The sequence below is a fragment of the Suricata suricatta genome, chromosome 2, assembly GCF_006229205.1.
Source record: "Suricata suricatta isolate VVHF042 chromosome 2, meerkat_22Aug2017_6uvM2_HiC, whole genome shotgun sequence".
Classification (NCBI taxonomy): Eukaryota; Metazoa; Chordata; class Mammalia; order Carnivora; family Herpestidae; genus Suricata; species Suricata suricatta.
Window position 1 is genome coordinate 184,868,467 of NC_043701.1, and position 20,166 is coordinate 184,888,632.

Here is a 20,166-nt window from a genome sequence, read left to right on the forward strand (position 1 = left end):
CTCTAACCTGATGGCGCTGTGCAGGCTTCAACGTGCAGCCCGTGAGCGCCGGGCCAGAAGCCTGGCCGCTCGATTTCTGGGCCCTTCTCTGGGAGGCTGCAGGGTCTGCAGAAGACACGCCAGGGCCACGCGTGCCCGGCCGCCAGGGGCCGAGCCCCCAGCCTGGGCAGAGCTCCTGAGTGGGACTGAATTTGTGCTCACACGACCGTGCGTGCCGAGAACCCACTGCACACCCGCGTTTGCAGGGACGCCACTTCCCGTTTCACACGTGAGACGCAGCCGAGAGGACTCTGACGCCCAGGTTCCCGCTCCAGGCTGACCCACGACAGACACAGCTCAGACCCTCCCCTGGGATGAGGGGTCCCTGAGCATCCCCACTTCCTGGTGACTTGCTCCAGCTTTATGTCCGGTCCAGAGTGACAGTGACGGGCGCCTGGGGGCTCAGTCAGTGGAGAGTCCGACTTTGGCTCAGGTCATGATCTCACGGTTTGTGGGTGTGAGCTCTGCTCACAGTGTGTCTCTGTTTCTCTCAAAAATAAGTATCTAAATAAATAAATAAACTGATGAAAATGTATGAAAAACAGAACTTTTAATTTAAGTATTTATTTTTAATGCTTATTCATCTTTTTGAGAGACAGACCACAAGCTGGAGAGGAACACAGAGAGAGGGAGACACAGAATCTGAAGCAGGCTCCAGGCTCTGAGCTGTCAGCACAGAGCCCGACACGGAGCTTGAACCCATGAGCTGTGAGATCGGACTTGAGCCGAGGCCGGACGCTTCACCGACGGAGCCGCCCGGCGCCCCGACAGAACTTTATACATGAAGGTACACGGAACTGTGGTATAAACACAAGTCCAACCCAGCCTGAGACGGAAGCTGTGATTCTGGGTGTAGACGTGTGCATGATCTGAGACCCTACCCTCCTTTGTTTCTGGCATGAGCCGCCCGGACGCCGGCCTGGTTTCCGGGTTCCCTCCCAAGGTTCCGAGCCCTGCAGCGTCTCCTTCTGTGGCTGGGGCTTAGGCCCCGCCAGCCAGGCGTCCGGAGCGCCAGCCCCAGTGGGGAGGACCAGGGGACCTGGCGCACGAGGGTGGGGGGTGGCCCGGGCTCCTGTCTCTCATCGTCCCCAGCCCCCGCCCCCTCACTGGCTGTGCGCCGTCCCCTCGAGGCCCTTTCTGGACGTGTCTGGGCTCCTGCCTCTCCGGGACGGGTGCTCGGCTCCTGACTCCACCCTCTGCAGGCCCAGGGGGCTTTCTCTGCTCCTTCCAGCTTTGAGCGCCTGCCTTACCAATTTACTAAGTTATAACACTGGAGTATTGACTTCCAAGTTTAAAACCTGCTCAGTGGAAACAGGTATTTGTGTCGTCAAGTTCTTATTGTTCCTGTCTCCTCTGAGTTGTAAGGATGCTCCTGTCTGTTCCGTTCTGCCTGGGCTCCACGTGACAGCCTGACAGCAAAGCGCATCAGGAGCTGGGGTGAGGCCAGGGGCAGAGGCCGCCTGTGAGCGCCCCCCCCATGCCCCCCACCCCCATCATGGCCGCGGGGCCAGGACGGTTGACTCTGTGCCCATTTACCTTCACCCGGCGCTTCCGCAATGGAGAAGCAATCAGCGCCCTGACCTCTCGGCGGCTGTGCTTGATGAGATGGCGGTTTCTCCCCTGTCCATCAGACCCTCCCTGGGTCACCAGGAAATCTCTGCCGATTATCAGGGACATCTGCAGCCAGGCTGGGGCACCGCGTGGCTTCCGAGGCTGGGGGGACGTGGCAGTGATGCACTCAGGGACTCCGGGATGGCCGGTAAACACGGTCGGCCGGGCCCTGCCTCACGGTCACGCATGAAGAGAGCTGGTGGTTATTGAGAACAGTCTTGCCTTGCTGTCACTTGTCCCTCAGGGCTGCCCCCCGGGGACAGGGGCCCCTGTCCTCCTTTATGGAGGCACAGAGACAAGGAGTGACCTCCCAAGGACGTGGAGCTGGGGTGACCCCAACCAGGCTATCCCCTTCACGCACAACCTTGTGACCTGAGGTCATGGGGGGGTTGCCCCCACTGTTTCTGGGACAAATCCAACAATTAGAGCGGTTGCTGACTCAGTAAGCTTCTCCGTGCCTGCCAGGCGGGGGACGAAGCCAGGAGGAGGCTGGGTGGGGACAAGCAGGGGGAGGCTCTCCAGGCGGGCAGGGGGAGGCTCTCCAGGTGGACATGGGGAGGAAGCAGATGGACATGAGACACTTCCCCCAAAGGACAGGACGCCCCCGCCCATGCAGCAGGGCTGGAGAAGACGGTGAGGGAGGTTTGGGGTGACAGGTGTTCTCTGCTCCCTGGATACAGCCAACCACAGGGGAGGTCACCGGGATCGGCCAGAGCTGTCACTGCACAAGCAGGTGTCTCCTCCACCGCCACGGGCCTCAAGGTGGGGGAGCAGAGGCAGGGGCGGCGTCCTCACCGACACCAGAGCCCACAGGCCGCCTCTCCGGAGTCAGCTGACGTGGGGGCATCTATGGTGCCCGAGAGGGGGGCAGGCCCCCCGAGGAGGCGAGCCGGGCAGCCGGGCTGGCACAGCTCCATGCCCACAGAGCCAGTGCTGGGGCTGCCCTCGGGCCCTGACGGTGGGCACCGCCTGGAGGCTCCTGTCCACGGAGGCCGGCAGCGAGGGCGCGCCCCACCCCCGGGTCCCGTGCTGGGGACCGAATGTCTCTAGTGGGCTAAGAGGTCGAGTTGTTGTTGTGGTTGTTGTTAACATTTATTCAGTTTTGAGACAGAGAGACTGAACTGCCCGGGTGACCTAGAAGTAGTTTTAAAACAAACCTGGAGGCAGGGAGAGCACCTGCGGAGGCCCAGAACCCTGCGCCCGGCTTGAACAAACAGTACACCCGGGGCCCCGGGGGCTCGGTCGGTGAAGCGCCCCACTTCAGCTCCGGTCATGATCTCGCGGTTCGTGAATTCGAGCCCCGTGTGGGGCTCTGCTGACAGCTCGGAGCCTGGAGCTGCTTCCCATCCTGCGTCTCCCTCTCTCTGCCCCTGCCCCACTGGCACGGGAGCGAGCACGTGCTCTCTCTCTCTCTTTCAAACTAAAAATTGTAAATGTTAAAGCAATTTAAAAAATTCTTCTAAAACCTTTAAAGGAAACAAACATATTAATATCATTCTCGAGGCTCCTGTTTCTCTAACTCCCTTTCTCCACGTTACAAAGTCACTGACGAGCCCCAGCAGCTGGGGGTGGGAGGCCGGCAGCCCCTTCCTGCTCAGAAGGCCGCCCGCCCCCAGGACCCAGAGGGGGGGGTCTCCCCTGACCTTGTCCCCTGACCTTGTTCTCGCGCTAAAGACGAAGAGGCACAGGACGGGTGTAGGAGCGGCCCGCCCTCCGCGGGGTCTCCTGGGTGTGCAGCTGCCTCCACGCAGAGCCGTGACCGTCCGCCTGCGGGGGATGGGCTGTCAGGACGTGGGGTTCGCTCTGCCCGATTCTCGCTTTCTCGGCAGCCCCCTCTTTACAGTGAAGCCGGGGCCGACGGCGAGCTGGCGGGGCTGCAGTCGGACAGCCTGCGCTCGGGGCGCCTCCGCGTAGCTTTGCCACCCGAACCCTCCCAGGGCTGCTTCCCGCCCCCCCGGGGTCGCGCTCAGTACCACGCTCCACGTCCCGGGTCACTTGCTCAGACACACACCCCTGTCTGTGCATGGAGCCTGCGGACGTGACCGCTGCGACGGCCCTCGCTCGGCTGCGTGCTGGTCCCCAGGCGGGGCCCACGCGTCAGGCCGGGCCGTGGGGGCGGGGCCTCCTTCACCCGCACTTTTCTCTGAACCCCTGCCCTGAGCCTGCACTGCTGTCACTCCCCATCACACGTGAGCTCAGGAAGGTGGGGCGGGGGGGGGCGGGGGGCGCTGGCACATCTTGGAGCTCATGGTGGTAGGACGGTCCTGGCTCCGGACATTTCCGGGGTCACCGCTCCTGGCGCTGGTAAACGTTCACATCGGCTCCCAGCCGAGTGAAGGCTTAGGGTGGGTGTGGCTGCTTGCCTCTGATCCGCTTTCCTTCATCCGGGACCCTTTGGTGATATCCTCCTCAGGAGCCCCGCCCCCTGCGCCTGACACTTTGATCCCACAGCAACCCCCCCTCTCGCTCTGTCGCCCCTGACAGCCACCAGCCCCCGTCAACCCACCCAGGTGTTGGTTACCCTGCTAACGGCCCAGCCCCCATGGCTCGGGGCTTCACGAGGGCAGGTGCCACTTTCCCCTTGGGTCTGTTCTGCTCACCACACATTCGCTGCCGCCCATCACAGGGGTTGCAAGTGGAGACATCCAGGATGTGCGGAGAGACGCACGGATGCAGTTCAGACGGGTCCCCACGGGCCCCTGCAGCTGCGGGTCATGATCCACCCAGGCCAGGCTGTGGGCTGAGGCAACCATCCCTCCCCCCACGTGGAGAAGGGCCACCTGTGGCAGACAGGCTCAGAGGCAGCTGGAGAAGAGAAACAGAATGGAGGGAGGAAGACAGAGACAGAGAGACAGGGGACCTAGCTGGAGTCCCTGACCCGTCTGTGCTCTCCTGGTGTCCCCGTGGCTGGGGACCTGGGGTCCTGGATGCTGCAGAGGCCGTGGGCACTAGAGAGTTCCAAAGTCCCGCCCAACACTGGGAAACATGGAGCTGCACACGAGGACCTTGGCTCTGCACCTACAGAAGGGCAGTGAGACAGGGGACACTGAGGTCCCCGTCCTCCCCTTCCATCCGCCGAGCTCTGTCTCAGGAATCCTGCAGCAGCACGGGAAGCCACTGCCCCTCTTCCTTGTCACACAACCCTGATGGGGTTTGGGCAGCACCACGCCCCCTTGGAGACCAAATCAGGGTCCACTCCTGTTGGTCCTGTGGTCTGCGTTGTCTACTCCAGAGGTGTGTCTGAGACGGCACGTGACCCGGGACAGCAGATGCAAAGCAGAAGTCTGCCGAATGCTTATTTTAAATATAATTAAATTTCGGGATGGCTGAAGACTGACATGAATTGCGGCCATCATACCCTGAGCTCCTGAATGCCCTTCCCCTGCGGGCCCCGAGGGCACGGCCTGCACAACCGCGGGGCATGTGTCAGGACCAGGCCATCCGAGCTGGCTTCATGCAGTTGACTGAAATACAGTTCCTGACTGGGTGTGTCCGTTTTTCCATAGACTCTCTCTTTTTTAAATGTTTGGCGTGTAGGGGCGACTGGGTGGCTCAGTCGGTTGAGTGTCCAACTCTCGATTTCCTTGGGCTCTACACTGGGAGCCTGCTTTGGATTCTCTCTCTCTCTCTCTCTCTCACTCTTTTTCCCTTTGGCTCTCCCCACTTCTAAAATAAGAAAATAATTTTTAAAAAGCTCAGCATAGAGTCCTATACCAACCTACCACGTGCACTGATTCGAGTCACCGTCAGTACAGCAGGGACGCAGAGCTGTCCCCCCTGGAACACAGAAGCCCCCGGCAGCCACACCCTCCCATATGCCGACCCCAGGCCACCACGGTGTACTCTGTACCCCGGAGCTGGGTGACATCTGGAATGACACAGAAATGGAATCGTACAATGTGTAACCACTCGAGACCGGCGCCTGTCACTCGGCACACAGCCCTCGAGGGTGCCCGTGCCACCTGCACTCACAGCCCGTCTATCTGCGTGTTGCTGAGTAACGCTCCATCATCGGGTCTGCCGCAGTCTATTTATGTGTTCGCCGCCTGAAGAGCGTTTGGATTGTTTCAGATTCAGGGTGAGTACAGATAAAACTGCCATGAACGTCTGTGAGCAGGATTTTGTACCGACGTGAGCTCCCATCTTCCCAGGGAAAAGCCCTCGGGTGCGATTGTGGGGTCGCAAAGCCGCGTCTGCCCACCTTCCCAGGAAACCACCACTTTCCAGATCGGAGGCGCCAGATGGCATTCCCACCAGCGACACCGGAGTTCTCGCGGTCCACATCGTGTCAGCCCAGGTGTCCTCAGTATTGGTTATTTCGTCCACCCCAGCGGGCGCTCGAGCGGGCTCATCCTAGGGGTAATTTGCAGATGGCTCATGATTAGTGACGGGAAACCTCTTTCCATGTGCTTATTCAACACTCGTCTCTAAAGAAGGGGCGTCCGTGAGTCCTTGGTCAAGTGTCTGCTCAAGCGATTTGCCAAAGTTTTAATTGGATTGCTTGATTTCTTATTACTGTGTTCAGAGAATTCCTTATATATCCTAGACACAGTCTTGTCAACTATGTGACTTCAGAGTATTTCCCCCCAGTCCGGGCTTCCGTTTCCATTCTCTTGATAATCTCTCACAGAGCAAACATTTCTGATGAAGTTCCATTCATCTGTTTTTGTATGAATTACGCCTTTGGTGTCACGCCTAATACGTCTTTGCCGGGCACCGAGTCAAGAAGAATTTCTCTTACGTTTTCTTCTAAAAGCATTATAGCTCTCCATGCTCCATTGAGAGCCACGATCCATTTTCAGTTAACTTTTGTGTAAGGCGTGAGGTACGGGCTGCTTTTCGGGAAGACTTGCCTCCCTGATATATTCAAGAATGACCACTGGATGGGCTATCCCCACTTCCCTTCCTTCCCCAGTTCTGGAAGTTGCCATGAAGACGGGATGGAAGGAGATGCTCGGGTCCTGAGGTGAAACACTTTGGGGTGAGCGGCAGCACAGCGAGCATGGTGGGGAAGTCAGCGCGCCCAGGCGGGGACCCGGGCCGCAGACCTCTCATTAAGTGAATGTCCTTATAATTCACAACATTATTGGGTTTTCTTCCACTTACAGACGCCCCGGCCCGGTTGGTGAGGCGCCTGGTGCACATGCATGAATCATCACCTTTCAGTCCACAGATCCCCACTCTCAGCCTGAGAGAAAATGCCGGTCCTCGCCGAGCCCAGCTGATGGGGGAGGGGTGGCGGAGGTGCCTGATGGGGGAGGGGTGGAGAAGGGGCGTCTGAGGCCTTAGCTTTCGACTGTGAACCTGATGGTGCCCGAGGTTTCAAAGTAAGAATGGAGGATGAACCAAGGGATGCAGGGATGGCGTTGGAGCTGTTTCCCGAGGGACACAGAGTCCCCTGTAAATGACAAAGCAGGAGGCGGGGCACTCGCCTGGGCAGGATTCCTTCTGGGTACAGCTGACTTTGACTCTGCCCAGCTGAGTCCTATAATAAAGTTTCAGTTCTGAATTCCTCCCAGCCCTTCTTGGGGCCAGGATAGTGGCCAAGCCTGGGTCACTTTGCTGTCCCACCAGGTAGGAACGCCGTGAGACAAGGCAGACTTTCCAGAGAGCCCGCCGGAGTCCCCAGCTGCCTCTTCTCTGAATATTTGTAACGACCGACGGGATCCAACATGAGCACAGTCTCTATAAAGCAGCTGCAACTCCAGGGACGCCCATCGCGTTCGCCGTGTGGTTGGTTGTGGCGAACGGGAACGTGGCCGAGCGCCGGTGTTGACGCAGATGGCGAGGTAGCCCCGGGCTTGCGCCCTGGGGACGTGAGCTCAACATGGCCATCTTCCAAAGCGGACAGGCCCTGCTTTCACAGGGCAATTTAGATTACTTTGCAGGTCGGATGGAAATGCATTTTGAATATTAATGCTAATGGTGTCAAAGGTGCCTCATCAGACCCCACGGTCCTACTTTTAGACCCAGTGGTGCAGGCGTGTGCGAGAACAGGCTGGGGTGTCCGTGGCCGCCATCATGGTGGGGGCGGGGCTAATGGGTTGGCTGTTGACCTTTCTGGCACCAGGAGAGCCTTGCGTGGACATCGATCGGTGGGACTCCCCCATGCGGACGATGGATTGAGGAAACCCCTACGTCCCCAGCGTCGGTGACTCTGAGGAACTGCTGCGGACCCGGCTCTGGTTTCCCGGAAGGAGCCCTGGAGACGAGATCAGGTTTAACTGAGGCCTCGCTCGGGTCCCTCTTGAGAGACGGGGGAGGGAGGGCGGACAGGCCAGAATGTAAGCTATGCAAGCGAGGTCTCTGAGAGAGACCAGCCTCTCCAGGGACCCCGGGGCACCTGCCGGCGTGGCCCCGGGAGCGCCGCTGGAGCCCATGCCTTGCCCCGCCCCTCCCCCTGCTCCGCACACTCACGCGGCCCCCCTGCAGCGTCTTGGGGACCCTTGCCGGTTACAGTTCAGGGAAGCTTATTCAGAACAGCGCCTAAAGCTGCGCTTGAACCACAGCCTTCATGGGGCTCCCATCTCCCTCCTCCACTATCTGGATTCCCCATTTCTTGGCCAGCAGTCTTCCAGGTGGCTTGCTGGGAGGGATCGCTGGCTGTCCCCGCTGCGGGGTCTGAGTCCTGGGGCCGCCAGGGCCCTCTCAGGCCATGGTGTCCTACTTCCCAAGCAGAGTTTAGAGGGGGTACAGGGCAGGTGAGGGCTATAGGGCTCACCTGAGCGCCGGGCTTCGCTCTGCTCCCGCCACAGGCTCTGGGGAGGCAGCGTCCCCCTCGTCAACTCTGGTTAACGCCTGCAGTGCCAGGACTGTCTCCTTGTCACCGTGGATTTGCTCCAGGCAGAGGCTGCGAGGGAAAACAGTCTGCAGAGTTGTGAGAAATGACAGTAGGTGAGAAAGACAAACGATTATGAGCCATTTTTTGATGGAAGAACACAAAGGGGATTTGAGGGCCAGAACTCGTCTGCATCCCCGGAGCCCGGAAGCCCTCCCGGTTCAGCGCACCAGCATCGCATAAGCCACCATCCCCCTGGGCGCTCTAGAAGCCTCTTTCAGATGGAGGAAGACGTGGAGAAAACGACCTCCTGCCTCTCCCTAACGTCCAGCCGGCCAGCGGCTCCACTCTGACGGGCCGCGTGATTTACGCCCTGCATGGATGCCTCCGCCTCGTGTCCCTCGGAGGACAGCGGGCTGGGTGTGCAGGGACAGAGGCGGGGGCAGGGAGCGGGGTGGGGGAGGGATGTCGGGGTGGGAGGTACAACGGCAGCACGTGCTCAGGCCCTAGGCCAGCACTGGGAGGACCCTGGCCCTCCCAGCTTCCCCCGCCGGGACAACCTCGCCATGGACGGATGGCAGCAAGACCCCTGATGGAGCCCAGACGGGCCGCCCACATAGGGCGCTGGGAAGCTGCCGCCGTCGCTGGGGCGGGCAGGTGAACTGGCAAAGCTGGACCAGGAGACGCTTCGGGAGGCTTGTGGTCAGAACCGTCTTGAGTGATGCCTTGGAGGCCCGGCCAGGCATCCGAGATTAAGGAGGCAGAGGCAGGGAGCACCGCTGGGGAGGATTGCCGAAGTCACTGGTGGGGCAACTTCGGGGGAGGAGGGGCGCCGTGCGGGGGGAGGGGGCCGTGCGGGGGGAGGGGCCATGGAGGGGGAGGAGGAATGCGGGGGAGGGGGGAAGGCCATGCAGGGGGAGGGGGCCATGGCGGGGGAGGGGGCCGTGAAGGGGGAGGGAGCCATGCAGGGGGAGGGAGAATGGGGGAGGGAAGGCCATGCAGGGGGAGGGGGCTGCCGTGCCAGGGGTGTGGGGCTGCGGTTCTGCGCTGGTGCGCTGCACGGAGGAGGCGCCCCTGGGGACTCCCCTGTGCCCGCCCTGCTGGCCAGGTGAGTGACTCCGGATTCTGGAGCTGAGGAGTCCCTCCCAGAAGTTGCTGAGTCCGGGCTGCTCCGCTGGGGGACCCCGCCTCTCCCTTGGGGGTGTCTCTCCGCAGGAGGGCAGGTGGGTTCACTGAGAAGAGCCTGGAGGAAGGGGTGCAAGGGGCCCCCGTCCGGCTGCTGAGGAGCCCGCACCCCTCGCCCAGGGAGGAAGTGTCTCTTCTCCCCGGAAAAGTGGCACTTGGAACCACCTCCATTTCAGGGCTTCTACTTTTAGGAGTTGGGGCTCAACCCCCACCAGAAGCTTCCAGTCCCCACTCCAGTGTGCTGCCCGGGGCCAGGTGGCCATGGGGACATCCAGGGTCTGCAGCCGGCTGTGAGGCTCCCAGACTGCCCTCGCCTTCAGCCTGGTCGCCGTGTCCCTTCAGCACACCTGCCTGAAGCAGCGTCACAGAGCCGGTCATCAGGATCCCCACAGGCCCTTCCCCAGGACCTGGGCCGCCCTGGCTCACACTTTTGCAGAGAGATGCTGACGCAGAAGGGCCCGGGTCCCGGGGAGGTGAGCCCAGCCTCCGCCTGTGGCTGTGGGGCACAGAAGCCGCTGGTCCTGCAGGGCCTGGGTGTGTCCTTAGCACAGGTTGAAGGACGGGGAGCGGGGGGCAGGGGGGGCTTGCTCTTCTCCCGGGTTCGCTGCCACCCCCAGGGAGCCCAGGCCATCCCAGGTTATGGGACCTGTAAGGTGCAGCAAGACACTCACGTCCCCTTCTTCCACAGTCACCATGGCAACAAGCACAGATGTGCTCCCCTCCCTCCGTCCTCCTGCCGGGGTGCCTGAGCGGGGGCCGCCGAACTCCTTTTTGACACTTACCTTTAATGTGACACTAATTATAGTCACAGAAAGGGATCACAGGGCGGGAGGAAGAAAGGGAGCCGGCGGTAAGCCTGGCCGCGGTGGGCATGGATGACCCGTGACGGTTGGGTCTGCCCCCTCCTGTGCCCGGGGGTAGCCTGCCTGAGCCCGGAGCCAGCGAGGGGTCCCCTGCCACTGTACTGTGGCAGCCTCAGCCATGGGCACCTACGGCATAGGGAAGGGCCACCATGTCCTTGTCAGGCATCTCCTGGGCACTTAGATGGAGAGAGAGACAGAGACAGAGGAAGGAGGGTGGGGAGAGGAGAAAGGGAGAGATTTCTTGCTCAAAGTTTCCACCCATCAGCCTTCAGGAGGCCTCCCAGACGTGCAGCCCATCACTGAGTGCTGGAAAGATTCTGCAACAACCACTAAGTACAGAAAACGGGTCAGACTCCTACCGTAACACGTGACGAGGGACACAGAGTGAAGATTCCGTTCTTAAAGTTAGGTGTGAGTTCTGTACCTGCGCTCTGCCAGTCACGGTCACGGGCAGACTCCCTCTGGGGGGAAGGGCAAGCGTGTAAGGGTCTCACCGTGGCGCCTCCTCCTCCTCTAGATCCTGGCAGCGAGGGACGGACTCTAACCGTAAAGTATAGGTTCAGCTCATCCATCATCTGATAAAGTCATACGAGTGGCCACAGAGTGGCTAGAATGTTTTTTTGTTTAATTTTTTTTCCTGTTCAACACCAAGATCAGTCACAAATTAGCTCCAACTGATTATGAAACCCAAATAAGCCCGTTTTTCCTGCTTGCTTTTAGGCCCACCTCAGCATGATCATGCATCGGAAAGGAATCATTTTGACCCCAAAGGCCTTAAAGGACAGAATGAATATTCATGGAGGCTTCCCCTGGGGCGTGAAGAGATGTTGAATTGAGTATCACCCAGCAAAACTTCCCCCACTTCTCTGGGTCATTCACATCACACTGTCCCCAGTCTGGGCAGGTGCCCCCCAAACCCTCTCCTTAGAAACGTCCTTCTCAGTATGTCCCCAGACAGTGACTATGTCCCTCCTCGTCACTCCAGGCCTCCTAGGTGCCTCCACAAACTCGCGGATCGAGGGTGCGGTCCGTCAGAGTCTGGGCAGCTCCGCGCGCACGCTCCTGGGTCCCTGGGGACCCGAGAAGCCAGGGGTCCCACAGAACACTTTCCCCGGCGTCACACTGCAAGCGGAAGTGTGGGTGAGACGGGCTTCCAGCAGGTCCCCTTGTGGACGGACACCTGCACCCGCTGCCTCTCTTGCCCGGGCCACGGCCGGACGGCCACCTGCGGGTGCTCTCATGGTGTCCTGGGCACCGGGTCTGACCTTGCACAGAGCCACCGCTTTCCAGCTGAGCGGGAGGCTGGGCACAGACAGGATGAGGCAGAGTGAGAGGAATCACCTGCCAGAGAAGAACTGGGAGAACAGGGCAAGAGGAGGTCCGGCAAAGAATCTTCCGGAAGAGGAGCGTGGGAATGGGATCCACAGGGGTCGGGAGGTGCCGGCTGTCGCCGTGCAGGGACGGGGTGGAGGTGGGGGCAGGAAGGAAGGAGCAGGGAGGACAGTGTCCCTGCAGGGAAGGGCCCGGGGGGTTGACCCCAGGGGAGGGGAGACCCTCTCGGCACACTGGGGGCCTGGCTGTGAAAACACACAACTCACTCTTTATCTACATCCCTGATTGTTTTGAGGCGAATGACCGAGGGCCCCAGAGAGAGAAAGGCTACACACACAGTGAACAAACAAAGTAACAAAGCAGAGGGAAAACACAGGAACCACCCGTGATGATTTGCTTACTAGAAACAAGCTCTGCATTTTGTCCTGGAGCCTGACGGTGATCAGGGGCTTCGGTCCAGTGGCCCAGCTCTCAGACAGCATCTAGCTGGGGGGATTCAGAGGAAATCCACGTGCTCCATAATGAGCACACGGGTAAGGGCATTGTCCCAGCCAGAGAGGGACGCCGCTGTCCCTGCCAGCGTGCCTTAGAGTTCTTAGTGATAGGAAGCGGTCCGCTGCAGGGGCGAAAGAAGGTTTTCGAAAACCAGGCCTGCGGCATGATTTCGCATGTGTGGAAAACACAGCCAGGGAAGCAGGAGCCACGTGAGCCCCCCCTGAGGTTGGTGGCCTTGGTGGCCCAGGCTGCAGTGCAGCTGGGAGGGGCTCCCGGGGAGGGGGCGGGCTGCCAGGGGGAAGCGCACCTGTGGCGCGTGTGGGAAGGATGGGGCTTGCGATTTGTCGTTATGCATTTGTGCCTTGGTGCCCACCTGGTGTTTGTACTTTTGTCTTCTCTCGAAGTGTCTGTTCCCTGCCTCCCGCTGTGCCGGGCAGGTGACACCGGCAGCAAGGACAGCTTCTCCCCGGGAGCGAGGGGCCGGACGCCTGGTGCAAAGTGACGTGTGGGTGGTCCCGAGTGCGTGGGGGAGGGGAGGAGGGACCCCCGGCCCGTCGGCCCCATTGCAGGATTTCTTGCCTCCATACCTGGGGTTTGTGGTCTCCCCGCTTTGAGGACTGACCAGGTGGACGCAGAAGGTGCAGCAGACACACTTTATGACAGGAGCAGGTCAGGGAGGAAGGAGGTGGAAAAGTCTCCCCACAGAAACAGGACATCTGAGAGTGAATGCCTGCTGGCAAGAGGCAGGGTCCTTGTTTTAGAAGGTTCTGGTCAGCCCTCCCCCTTCCCTTCCCCCTGGCTCCTTCTCAGGTCCTGCCCTTACTGGCCTGATAGCTCTGGGTGCTGGGTTGTCCACTCCTGATTGGCTCGTTTCCACTCTGTGCGGGGTGGTCCGTGGCCGCACCCTGGTCTTTGGTCAGATTCCCAAGTGGAACCTGACGGGAGGAGGGGGGTGGTAGGCGGGGTCTGTTACGTTCTTCAGAGGAACCTCATGTGCAAAGGCGCTTCCTGTGATCAGACGCTCCCAGCGCAGTTTTCCCCACTCAGCGACCCCGGGCCCTAACCTTTCCCTCTCCGCCTGCCGAATCCCACCTCCTCCTGTCGTGGCCCCAGTGCACCTGTCGTCGGGGAAGGAACAACACAGATCTAACTGCTAGGACACAAGTGACACGTTAGGCTCAGATTTCAGGGACACTGGAGTTCCACAAGAGAGCAGGCGGCTGACAGGTGACAGAGGCGAGGGGTCACCGAGGTGAGGAGAAGGCGCTGGGGTGAGGATGGCTCGCTCGCAGGGCGCCGGGCTCTCAGTCCCACGCTGAGGGGCACCTCCCCTCCTCCGCTCTCGGGGCTCTGCTCACACGCGGCTCAGCTGGAAGCAGTTTCTCTGCATCGCTGCTTCCTGTGCCTGGAGCCCCGCCTACTTCCTCTGCCTGGAGCCCCCGCCCACTTCCTGTGCACTGGAAAACTCCTACTTGTACCTCAAGACCCAGTGCAAACCATAGTCTCACTTTAAAAGATTTCTCAGTGCCTGCCTGTGTCCTCACCAAGTCCAGGGCATTAGGCTCACACCCTTGCTGCCACAAAGAGCATTCGTGAAGACAAATATCCGTGAGCAGCCTGACCCTTTAGGGGAGGGCCTCCAGGTGAGGGCCAGGAAGGTCTATAAGGGAAGGGGGAAAAAGGGAGTGTGGCTTGAGGCCACTCTCATTTCCCTGGGGCCAAACACAGAGTGGCCGTAGCCAGCCCGGACGACGGCCCCAGGCTGGGAACAGGACTGATGCTTTGGCAGCCGGAGGCATCCGGTGGTGGAGAATGCAAATCTCGCACCTCCTCACTGGTCCCAACAGGACCAGCACTTCCTGCCTCTCAGAGCCGTGGTGTGGGTCACAGCTGTGGAAGGTCCCCGCCCGTGGCTCGTCCCTCCAGGCCATCCCCTCCCCCTGCTGAGGTGGAGCAGAGGACCCCAGGGGCCCTGGGGTGGCTGGGATGGGAGGGAATGGGGGCCCAGATGGCAGTCCAGTGGAAGGGGCTCAGGAGCAGGGGTGGGGCCCTGGGCATCAGCGTCTGACCTTCCAGAGAGAAAGCCGGACGGGACCCCCACCTGCTCCCCCAGGCCCGGGTCTGCAGAGCCTGCTGCTGGATTCGGCAATGACAAGGGTGCCCTTTCAGAACCAGCACCCAGGACCTCTGTCCGAGGCTCTGGACATTGGATGTTGGGCATAGGAGCCAAAGAGCAGCTTCGGTTTTGTCTCCAGGACAGGTCAGAGTGGCCTCGCTTTGGTCTCCTGTGGTCAGGGGCCACCCTCCAGTGCCCCTCACCTCCAGACTATAAAACTCCCGTCCGAGACCTAAGTTGATCTTCCTGGGCATTCTCCCCACCACGCAGGCCGAAACGGGGGCTCTCGGTGCTGGCCCGGACCCACAGCCAGCAGGCCCTGACCCGGATCAAGGCAGCGCAGGCAGGGCTGGGGCCCCTTTCCCGAAGGGGTGCGGCTCTCCCTCCTCCCCACCTGCCCGGGCGCTGGGGGCTCTCTGGAAGCACTGCACTGGCCCCCCAGAGCATGGGGCTGGGAGCTTGCTCACGGGGCAGGACCCAGCTCTCCATCCCTCCAAACAGCCCCTTCTAAGATTCTGTGGCTCAGGGGGTGCCTGGGGGGCTCAGTTGGTTAAGCCTCCGTCTTCGGCTCAGCTCATGGTTTCACGTCTGTGGGTTCAAGCCCCACATCAGGCTCTGTGCTGACAGCTCGGAGCCTGGTGCCTGCTTCCAATTCTGTGTCTCCCTCTCTCTCTGCCCCTCCCCACTCATGCTCTGTCTCTCTCTGTCTCAAAAATAAATAAGACATTAAAAAATTAAAAAAAAATAAGATTCTGTGGCTGAAAACAATTTCAAAGGAGAAAAATGTGTTGCAATCATAAACATAAAATAAACTGAATAACAATGAACCAAGAAAGGGGAAAAACAGCCCGGAAAATTAAGATCTATGAATGTGTAATGATGTACAATGAGCTGTTCCTTTAGTCGATATGGAGCAGAACAGAAAAATTTGATTTTTGCAGCTGATGAAAGCCGTGGCTCTGGGGAAGCCGATTTCAGGGTGAAGCTGGGGTTTTGAACCTCCAGCCCCCGCCCGGCTCAGGTCCGGAGCCCCGTCCTGCTCATTACGGAGGGCACTCCTTGGCTTCCTCTGTCACAACTGTTATTTTCGGAAAGCGATATATACTCATGAGAAAGGATGAAGACGAGATCCCCGGACTGCACCCCAGGGGTGAGCACGGTTACCGCCATCTGATTTTCTCCTAGTCTTATGCACATATATTTACATAATTGAGATTGTACTGCGTGGGCAACTTTATATCTCGATTTTTTTGCTTAATATTTTGTAGTAAAAATTTTTACGAGGCATTGACAATTTTCAAGAATTATTTTAATGGTTATGTAATTATCTGTTGTGTGATCAAGCACTTTAATTATTCCCCTATTGTGGGACATATGACTTCGGCATTTTTTCACGGTTGTGGATAATATTGTGAACAGCACCTTTGTGAAGAAGTCTTCGATGTCACTGAAACTGCTTCCTGAGGACAGATATTAAGACCAGGAGTCCCCGAGTCAAAGGATGGACATCAAGGACTCTGTGCCGATTAATCCCGAAGGAACAGAAGCAAGCCTCCTGGGGGCGATCATATTCTCATTATTTGTAAACTTTTCTAATTTAGTAAGTAACAGATGTCTCGCTATTGGGCTGAATCGTGCCTCCCTCCTCTCCAGCACATTTAAATAAAGTTTATGTTTGTTTATCAATAACCCCTTATAAATAATTGACTCACTTCCTCCCACCGCTTCTCAGTTAAGGAAAATGAAACACTTCTAATTTATTAATTGTTCATGAGTTTTTGACTCTCGGGAAGCTGACCCTTTGCCTGGCATTTTTGTAGAGGATTCTCCTCCCTAAGTCCTGCCCCTGGGATTGCAAATCATTTAATATGCTTTTATAGTCATGTTTTAAATATTCATTTCATCACATCCAGAAGAAAACAATCCTCTTGTGATTTTTTTTATTGTTTACATACTTCCCAACCAAACACACATCTAACAGACCCTTCCCACCCACCAGATAGCAAATCACATCCTAAAATTCCTTCTTTTCCTTCCTCTGGGCTGTGCTCCCATGTGGCTTCTGTGCAGCAGGACCACACCGTGCAAGAACCCAAGGCCTCTGCCCTCCCCACCCTCCCCCGCTGTTTTTCTTCTTACAAAATAAGAACTCGCTCAGCAGGCACAGCACGTTGAGGAAGCACCCCTTCCTGACTGATGGGTGGGTCCTGCTGCATCTGAAGCCCCGTTTGGCCGGTCTTCCCTGCCCCACGGACCTGATCCTTCCCGAAGCATCAACTTGTCCAGGGACTACTGGGTCATGTGATCTTCAGATCGTTTCCTGAACAGACTGCTCTCCCCTTCCGATTGTATTCACACTCATGGTCTCTAGTGACCAGGTCTACGTAACAGTCCCTGAGCGAGCGAGGGATGACGGGCTTGCACTCCCACAGTCCAGCAGGGGACCCAGGCGCCCGGGATCGGATGCTGGAGACAGGGGAGGGGGGGGAGTCCAAGGACGCCTTGTCCAGCACTCCCCACCTCCCCCCTCCAGGCGGTGGACTCGCTGCAGGCCAGGCCCCCTCCTCTGTCCCCTGCTCTGTGGCAGCTCATCCCGGGACCCAGGGCTGCTCTCCTTCCCTGGGGACCCCCACCCACCCGGAGGTGAGCCCTCAAGTGCCACCGGGAGCTCCGTTGCCATCTCCCCAGGGACGCGTCAGAGGCGAGGGAACCAGGTCTGAGAAGCAGTTCATGGGACAGTCTCTCCAGGAGTGAAATCGCTGCTGGGTGGTGCCCTCGCTTCTCGGGCCTCAGGGTGTGGGGCCCCGAGGGCGCCTCCCAAGGCCCAGGGTGGTGCTTGGCGCACTGTCTCCACGCAGCCAGAGCACGGCGTGCGTCCGGACCGCGAGAGACGAGGCTCTGATGCAGAAGGCAGGAAGCGCAGCACCCACACGCAGAAGTGACCGCAAGCGACCCCGAAGTGTGATCTCCAGGGGAAACCTGGACACTCTCGTAGGAAACGGCTGTGACACGCACACTTCATCCGCATCCAGTCGTCCGGTCATGGCACTAACGCGGGGATGATCGGAACCAATTGATTTAAAAAATAGGGAAGAGATTGTGTGTTTTACATGTGTCCTTAATTTAGCTCCCAAGCGGGGGCTTCAGGGGGGACCAGTGATAATTCAGTGAAGATGTTGACACTTTTACACACAAACACTCTGGGAGCAAACACAGGCGTGAGCGTGATTCTCTGGGCTCCTGTGTCGGCAGCTCCCAGCAAAATACACTCGACTTTACTCCCCGAGGGGGACCGGGACTCGGGTCCGGCTTGGAACCCCCAGGCCTGGCGTGTGACGCGCTCCCGCAGACGCTCGGTGAGGAAGCCAGGCGCCCTCTCTAAGTCAGACCGCCGCTGTGCACAGATGAGCCTCGTGCGTGGCTCCTCGGGTCCCCAGACGTGGGGTGGGGGTGTCATTCCACACACGTTCACGACAGAGAAGCCACCTCAGCTCCGTGAAAACCCCACCAGGCCCCCTGGGACCCCCCGGGACCGTCCCTGCCCCCACTGGGGCACTTCTGGCAGCAGCCGGGCTCTGTGGGGGCCCAGAGGAAGAGGCGCCCTGAGTCGTGGCACCCAGTGGCACCCATATCCCCCAGTGGCACCCAGTCAGCAGCTGTGCAGGTCCGTTGGGACTAGGCGGTCCCCAGTCTCTGGAACTCCACCTCTCCCTCTCTATGGAGCCTGGGGGCCAAGTGTGAGGCCCGACCACGGTGACCCCCTGACAGGGGGAGCCCTGCGGGTCCTGCCCCTTCCCCAAGCCACAAGGGCAGAGGCTGTGCTGCCCAGCAGGGTCAGTGCCTTCTCTCCAGGTTCTGGTGGACAGGGGCTGTGGTCAACCCCAGACGGCAGGTGCAGGGCAGGTGGTGCCTGGACCATCTCTCAGCCACTCCCTATCCCCTCTGGGCACCTTCACTGCCGCAAGAACAGTAGGGTCCAAGACAGAAGAAGAGCTCTCTGTAACACAAGGTCAGTGTGTGGCATCACGCAGCTTTGTAAAGAACTTGACCATGATCCATCCATGAATTCAGACGGCACTTGGACTCACTGGGCATAGCAGGTGTTCATCTAACACCAGTCCCCTCAGGGGATGGGCACCCGGTATGGCATGCCCTTCCGTCAGAAGTTTCCACGGAAACTCAGCATCCTCAGGGACCACTTCTGCCTGAGCCCACTTGCCCCGGGCAGGACCCCAGCGCAAGAGGGACAAGCTTCCGCCTCTATTCCTACAATCTTTTCCTCCTTCTGCCAGCTAGACCCAAGTCCCCTGAGAGCAGTGCCTGATCAAAGCAGGAACAAAAACAACGCTCAGTTAAACAGGGATTGGTGGTAATATTCTGGCATGAGAACGTGTCCTTCAGTCCCGCAGCCAAGCTCAGCCTGTGGAGAGCACCCGGTGAGACGGGCGGGCCCAGTGCCCTCGCCTGTGGGGCTGCGGTCGAACAGGAGAAGCCCACCGAGGCCCAGGGAGGAGCCCCTCCGTCTGCTGCGCTGCATGGAGTCCCCCCAAAGCCCGACAGAATCGAGGGTGAAGCTGAAGTCCTTAAAACTGAAGCTAAGATGAAGATGTGGTTTATATATACAGTGGAGTACTACATGGCCATGAGGAAGAATGAAATCTGGCCATTTGTAGCAACGTGGATGGACCCAGAGGGTGTCCTGCTAAGTGAAATAAGTCAGGCGGAGAAGGACAGATACCATATGTTTGCACTCATAGGTCTAACAGGAGAGACCTAACAGGGGACCAGGGGGAGGGGAAGGGGGAAAGAGAGTTAGGGAGAGAGAGGGACACAAACCATGAGACTCTATTGAATACAGAAAACGAACCGAGGGCTGAAGGGGGAGGGGCAGGGAGGAAGGGGTGATGGTCATGGAGGGGGGGGCACTTGTGGGGAGAAGCACTGGGTGTTATATGGAAACCAATTTGACATAAACTATTAAATAAAAATGAAAAAAAAAGAAAAACCTGAAGCTAAAATCAAAATGTACAAAAGCAAACACATTCAAACATTCTGTGACGTATCAGGATATAAAATTAAAATAATAAACAACCTTCACATACACAGTGACCGCACAGAAAAGGTGGTGGATTAGAGAACACCACTTATGCGGCCATCACAAGAAAAAACTGCCTAAAAAATAAACCCAGCAGAACTGTGAGCTTACAGGAGAAAAACTTTGAAATGCCTCCTGAACAGTAAAATTAGACTTACCTGCAGAGAGAGGCCCCCGTTCCCGGGTAGGACAATTCAAAATTATAAAGATGCCCGTTTCCTCGAACATATAAATTTCCGTGATACCAATAAAAATGCTAATTCGTTTTTTCTGAAGCCAAACAAGTAAATTCTCAAGTTCATATGCGAACGAATGCAAAATGTCTAAATAAAAAAAAGCAGAGCAATGAAGGGAGACTTATTAGATATGAAAAATATGATAAAACCTCAGTGATTAGAACAGTGTAATGCTGGGACATGAATCAACGCACCAACAGGAGAAAATAGAAATCCACAAAGAGACCCAATTACTCGAGGAAATTGAGCATGTGTTAAAGGCAGCAGCTCGGGGAACACAGGTGAGTTCAGCGCCGCGAGGGGCCCGGGAGCTCGGGGGGCCTGGACGGGCCTTCCCGGCGCTGGCCACGGCCCCCGGACGGGCCCGGCGGTGAGAGCGAGGGGAAGGCAGGGGAGAACTGCCGTGTAACCGGGGG

General features: G+C 58.5%; 3 long non-coding RNA genes across 5 annotated transcripts; all 3 read right to left on the minus strand.

Moving 5' to 3' along the window:
• Positions 1-5,280: 5,280 nt before the first annotated feature.
• On the minus strand, positions 5,281-9,207 carry LOC115274047. The gene is made up of 3 exons (XR_003901062.1): positions 8,659-9,207; positions 8,372-8,517; positions 5,281-7,852 (listed from the first exon to the last, which is right to left on the minus strand). It is a non-coding gene; the product is annotated as an uncharacterized LOC115274047 (long non-coding RNA).
• Positions 9,208-9,435: 228 nt separating this feature from the next.
• LOC115274052 lies at positions 9,436-12,783 on the minus strand. Of its 2 annotated transcripts, XR_003901064.1 has the most exons (5): positions 12,677-12,783; positions 12,210-12,294; positions 10,836-10,937; positions 10,396-10,602; positions 9,436-10,259 (listed from the first exon to the last, which is right to left on the minus strand). It is a non-coding gene; the product is annotated as an uncharacterized LOC115274052 (long non-coding RNA). The 2 variants fall into 2 exon arrangements; XR_003901063.1 differs by having other exon boundaries at positions 9,436-10,602.
• Positions 12,784-12,895: 112 nt separating this feature from the next.
• On the minus strand, positions 12,896-13,676 carry LOC115274057. Of its 2 annotated transcripts, none has more exons than XR_003901070.1 (3): positions 13,422-13,676; positions 13,127-13,238; positions 12,896-13,033 (listed from the first exon to the last, which is right to left on the minus strand). It is a non-coding gene; the product is annotated as an uncharacterized LOC115274057 (long non-coding RNA). The 2 variants fall into 2 exon arrangements; XR_003901067.1 differs by having other exon boundaries at positions 12,896-13,036.
• Positions 13,677-20,166: the final 6,490 nt, after the last annotated feature.